At 44.4% G+C, this 6100-nt stretch overlaps 3 non-coding genes across 3 annotated transcripts; 1 reads left to right on the forward strand and 2 right to left on the reverse strand.

Annotated features, from left to right (window-relative positions):
- Positions 1–2093: 2093 nt before the first annotated feature.
- TRNAA-AGC (transfer RNA alanine (anticodon AGC)) lies at positions 2094–2166 on the reverse strand. The gene has a single exon. It is a non-coding gene; the product is annotated as a tRNA-Ala (tRNA).
- Positions 2167–3552: 1386 nt separating this feature from the next.
- TRNAY-GUA (transfer RNA tyrosine (anticodon GUA)) lies at positions 3553–3638 on the forward strand. The gene is given in 2 exon segments: positions 3553–3589; positions 3603–3638. It is a non-coding gene; the product is annotated as a tRNA-Tyr (tRNA).
- A 1723-nt stretch (positions 3639–5361) lies between these two features.
- Positions 5362–5434, reverse strand: TRNAV-CAC (transfer RNA valine (anticodon CAC)). The gene has a single exon. It is a non-coding gene; the product is annotated as a tRNA-Val (tRNA).
- Between the last annotated feature and the right edge of the window lie 666 nt (positions 5435–6100).

The following is a 6100-nucleotide window of genomic DNA, read 5'->3' on the forward strand; positions in this document are numbered from 1 at the left end:
ATGAAGTTAACCTAAGGTGCAGTTAGAGGTAAAGGGGGGCAAACTAAGGCCATCTAAATCCTGGGGGCAGTGAAGATTATTAATGTATTTATTTATAACAGTATGGTGTCAGTGATATTCTCTGTAAGATCCGAATCTCTGAACGACTCTCTGCCTTCAGTGACATCACCAGAGTAGGCGGGCAGGAGGGTTCATTGACTGTAATGAAAGGGACGGGGCCAATCGGGGCCAACTGAGTGATCCGAAGAATCGGATCATGAATCGGATCATTTCAACGAACAACTTGAAATGATCCGATTCACTTTACTGATCCAAACTTCCCATCACTACTGCCCAAAGTCCGGTTTCGTGTTGTCATGGTTACCGACATTACTCCGGAACCTGTCCCCCGTATTGTTTCGATAGCTCAGCTGGTTGAGGGGGGGACTGTAGGTGACTCTCAGAAATCCTTAGGTTGCTGATTCACTTCTGACTCGAAGGGCAGTTTTTTTTTTCATACATAGAATTATAAAGTTACTTTTAATGGGAGAAGAAATATAACAACAATATAACAACAATATAACAACAATATAACAACAATATAACAACAATATAGCCCCTGGGGCACTTGCTCCAGCAGCGCATACCCCGGTGTAATATAAAAAAGGTAACAGAAAAGTTAGAAGTTACAAGATATACTTTCCCTCCTTCCCGTCTTTCCACTCCTTCCCAGGGGCGTACCTAGAGTATTTGACACCCGGCGCGGATCCTGTATGTGGCCCCCACACACACAAAAGTAATGCTGGCAAGAATATTTTTTTCACAAATTTGTAAACTGGAAGAAAACTAGGAATCTAAAAATAAATAAATTATTAACTTATAAATAAATTAATTACGTTTAAATAAATAACATTTACTGAACAGATATGGTGCAGCATAACTCCCATCACTATACACTGAGCCAGACATTGATGGTAGCGCTCCTTCCCAGCCATTAACTTTTTACTAACCACTTTTCACTTTAAGTCTTTAAAATACTTTATAAATAATATGACAGGAAATATGGCGTTCCTTTTGTAAACAACAAACACACAAAAAACAATCTAGCAGAGGATGGTTTCGATCCATCGACCTCTGGGTTATGGGCCCAGCACGCTTCCGCTGCGCCACTCTGCTGCTTGATGTCTGGTGTGGTTTTCTCATCGAGTGATCACATTAGTCATTTCTCCGAGCCCCCCGTAAAGTTCTGCTTTTCTGATGCTGTGAAGCGCTGGATACACCAATTAATAAATACAAAAACACATCCATTTCACATGCTGCTCTCCTCCCAGTTCAAACCCTGTAAACGAGGCTAACAGCAGCGAGTCGGCCCCGGTCTGCCGCGCAGGAAGATGATGGAGAATAGCTGATTATTTCCTCTGTCTGAACCCGTAATGAAAATAGGAAAATTAAAATGAAAAACTTACTGTTTCGGCCCAGTTTTGAACAGAGGACCGCTCGCATGTGAGGCAAACGCGCAGACGCTGGCGACAGACCATTGCCATAGAGGAGAACTTCAACTTTTTCATTACTAGCATCTGATTAAAAATACATTTGTAAAATATCTGTTTTTTCATGTTTTACATTTTTTTGTGTTTGCCGCATAATACAATATCTTCAGGCAGCTGCGTATTATCTCGCTCTGTTATCGGAGCCCAATTTACTGGAAACATTTCAATCCATGAAGAACCGGAGGGAATAGTTTTCTGTAAAGTGGCTAGCGGTACCCGTGGATGCGGCTACTTCAATTATATTATGGGTATTATATGTATTTATCTATAATGATAAGTAGAAGTATTATTAAACACTCATCTACAGACACCAGACGAGCCAGAAGGCTTGTTTTTTCCCTCAGAAATCTCATGGCGCTTTCACAACCACAAGGGATTCTGGGTAGGCGCATGCAAATAAGGTTAACAATTATCACCTTTGCCTCTATATCCACTTTATACGCGGATCTCTTGAAAGTAATCGCCCCGCCGTACAAGACAGCCTTTAGACAAAACTCGGGAAGAGGTACAATAGCCAGATCACCGCTCATATTTTATGTGCTGTGAGAAAAAAAAAAGTATTGCTGGAGGATGCGGGCATCGATCCCGCTACCTCTCGCATGCTAAGCGAGCGCTCTACCATTTGAGCTAATCCCCCTGTGGTCTTGTTTGCTGACATCAAGGTTTTGGTAGCCGTATAAACTGCTTTGTGTGCCCACTATGTAGGAGGTGAGAGTCGGTTCTCACCCTATTGAGAGTGTGCCTTGACGTGGCGGGTGAGCTTAATTATGCTTTGGCCAATTCATATAACCAAAACCTCTCATTTATATTATGTTTATAGATTTGTTGCCAACTTTATTAGTGTGCGAGGCGCAGACAGTTTTTGTTTTTGTATACGCTGTATTTGCAGGGCGCTCGCACCTGTTTGGTAGGCCTCGTATTATATATTTGTATTATCTGAGCCTGGGACCAGCTTAGCGCACCGACGGTTTTTCTTTTCCCTATAAGTAGAGACAGTCACGGAGTGCAGTATTTCAGTAAAGAGACGTCAGAACGAGAGCGCACAGTCTGCAATTAGAAGTTTAGATGTGTTCCGCCACTAAGAGGGAGGTGGTAGAGCCTCACAGCAGATGTAGTAGAAGTTAAATGGGATCTCCCTTTCACCTCTTTATTGTTCTTCGGGTTCCATATTTATATTGTCCGCGTGCGCCAAGCAGGTTTATGTTACTTGAAGCAGAACAGCAGGAAAGATAATTGCATGGATGTCTTTCAAATAAAACAAGCTGACTGATGGCGTTCAGCCGAAGGGAAGCTGCAGCGTCTCCTTCAGGTCTGTATAAAGCGGAGATCTACGATCTTCCGCCACGGCCCTGCTCCTCTGACATCGCCTTTTAAGTTGGGGGGTCACAATACATTGTAGGAGTGCCATTGCCCTCCCTGCCCCCAGCCCCTAACAACACCACTGAATAGACTCTAAAGTCTTCTCCTTCTGCCGTCTCTTTGAGTTATTGGTAGTTTTAATATTATTGGTAATTATTTGTCTTGCTCCTCTATAACAGCACAACGCGATCTGCCGGCTCTTTATAACTTAGATTTAATCTCATTGGTTGCCCCGCACCCGGACACGGAACGAAAAGAGTACGAGAAAAACAAATATTTTTTTTTTATAATTTTCGCTTTACCCCCAAATCTTCCTGGGTGTTATCTTGAGCTTTGCAGCTGTCTTAAATCCCTTCACTGGCTGTACAGTCTTTAGTGGCTCCGGTTTCATTTGGAAGGCAGCGTGTAAAATACCCGACTCAATCTCAGTAAATTCATTTATTACATCATGGGTGTGTGACAGTAATAATAAAAATGCGTTGGGTGGACAAGCGCTTCCTGCAGTAAATCCATGTTTGCAGCTGGTGAATAGACTGGGTTCACATAACGGCTTTCCTGGGCTGCCCATATTTCGGTTACATGTTGCCATGGTTACCCACATTATTCGAGTGTGAGCCCCGTATGCTGAGACTCTGCACTGCCTTAGGAAAAGACTAACCTCAAGCCTTCGGTAGCTCAGCTGGTAGAGCGGAGGACTGTAGGCGATTCCCAGACATCCTTAGGTCGCTGGTTCCATTCCGGCTCGAAGGACACGTTTATTTTTTTAATGCATGAATTATAAAGTTTCATCATTTGATATAAAATATAATACAAAAAATAAACCCTGCGGGAGGGGATCTATTCTGAAATTAATGGGACCGTAGTCGAGTAGCCAACAAGCGCTAACAATCGGCGGACCACAGAGGCTGAAGGCAGCGGCAGGGCTGCAGCTACTAAATTGGGGTATTGCTTTCTTTTCACAATTGTCAGACAACCACGACATTCCACGGCATGATTTTTATAAATATCTACAAATGCGCCATCTGCTAAATTCCAACCCTCTTTCCCCCCTAAAAGACTTCCCAGTCTGCGGCCGATAATCGCACTTTGCCAATTAGCACCGGAAATTGTAGGGGTGATTTCACCCTGGTAATCTACTCTGATCTCTCACCTCTCTGCTCGCGAGCCCCCCACACGCCGGCCGGGGAGAGGGAATTACAGCAGGAACTCTCAGGTGACGCTTGGCTTGAGTCAGAGGAGATGATGAGAGGGGAATCACTATTGCATTAATCACTTTTTTGTCCAAAAACAATTTTTGTCACTGTACTTAACCCCCGCAAGGCTGTGATTTATGCTCAAGGGTCACTCAGATCTATGCTGGAGGAACCTTGCTCCGTGTATGGTGGAGCTGTCCGGTGCTGAAACCTCTGTGCTATTCTACAATCTATTTTACACATCGGGCTGGAAATTCTCCCTGAAATTGCACTTTTTCATGTTTCCAGATCCCCTCCCCCACCCTACGAGGAAGCTTCTCATTCACTTCTTTATTGCAATCAAATTATCAATAGCTCGGGGTGGAAGAGTCTGACCCCATTAGAGTATTCCAGTGGTCCCAATCCTTGCGGGGGTGGGGGGACCAAGAAGATCCGGCCCTCCTGCAGGCCTTATGCCCTGGGAGGAAAGTGCGACCCCCGAAGAAAAAGAAGAAGGGGACCTGGTGTCCACTGTGGCCTTACGGCACTTTGGCACTTGGCGCCTTTTTATTTTTCCTTCACAGCGAAGCACTGACCTCGGGGCTTCAATAAAAAAAAAATTGGGGTAAGCCTTGCTTCTTGGTCTTTTGGCTAAGAGAGAGAGAGAAAGCTTGGTTTCCCATTCACTTTCCCGCACCCCCTTACCTCTCTTGCAGATTTTATTGGTCCGGGGACTGGCCGAGCAGCACTGGGGCTTCGCAGACGTCTATGCCGTCTAACGCGTGCCTGCAGCTCACTGCTGTGGCACCGGGCACTGTGTGAGAAAACTCTTTCCCCGCCCAGGGGGAGCACGGGCACCACCGGGGGAAACTGCGGGTCTGTGTTAGGCCCCCCTTTTGGTACGCTACTGCTCCTTCCCACCCATTTACTTTTTACTTATCACTTTTCACTTGGAAGTCTTGTACTTATATCTAGAATACTTTATAAATAATATGACAAGAAATATGGTGTTCCTTTTCTAAAACACAAACCCAAACACGAAAAAAAAAAACTTAGCAGAGGATGGTTTCGATCCATCGACCTCTGGGTTATGGGCCCAGCACGCTTCCGCTGCGCCACTCTGCTGCTGTATGTGGGCGATGGTTTTGTAGTCTTGATACACTTACTAATAAATACAAATACACACACATGTCACATGCTGTTCTCCTCCCAGTTCCAACCCTGTAAACGAGGCTAAGAGCACCAAGTCGGCCCGGTCTGAACCCGATTTGAAAACAGGAACATTAAAAAGAAATGCGTAATGTTTCTGCCCGGTTTCGAACCGGGGACCTTTCACGTGTGAGGCGAACGTGATAACCACTACACTACAGACACCATACACTGGGTGGGAACCCTGTCTCACCCATGATTTTAAGGGGCCTCTGGACCGGTGGGTTTTGAAATCTTTCATATCAAGGGAAAGAACATAGTCATCCAACTGTTTACGGGGGAGAGGGCAATGGTAGGGCTGCAGCTTCTCGTTGAAGTTTTCTAAAATTTTGTAAGCGACATTAAACCATTGCCATAGAGGAAAAATAGAGGTAAACTGATTAAAAACACATTTGAAAATATGTGGTTTTTCACTTTTAAATTTTTTATTTATTTTTTTTAATTGTGTTTATTTGATTTCATAGACATAAAAAAAATAAGATCAGTCAACAAAGAAAAGAAGATTTGTAATACATAACAAAAAAAGAATAAAAAAAAGTATCCATCATAAGTTTCATACGAGTATATATGCTTCATTGAATATATATATATATAAATTATCTTCAGTTAGACATATAGGTTCAGGGCCGGCCGAAGACTTAACGCCGCCTGGGGCGAAGTTTAAAACGCCGCCCCCCCCCGCCGCCGACGTCGTCGGGGGGGGCATTTTAAACTACGCCGACGCCATAATCTACGATTCCCCCCCGGTACTTACCTTTAAACAGTCCTGCGGCGGGTCTCCCTGCTCTGCCACGGTGCCGGCTTGTAATGCTGAGCACCGGAAATTGACGT

This window comes from Spea bombifrons, chromosome 3 (genome assembly GCF_027358695.1).
Source record: "Spea bombifrons isolate aSpeBom1 chromosome 3, aSpeBom1.2.pri, whole genome shotgun sequence".
In the NCBI taxonomy this organism is placed as follows: domain Eukaryota; kingdom Metazoa; phylum Chordata; class Amphibia; order Anura; family Pelobatidae; genus Spea; species Spea bombifrons.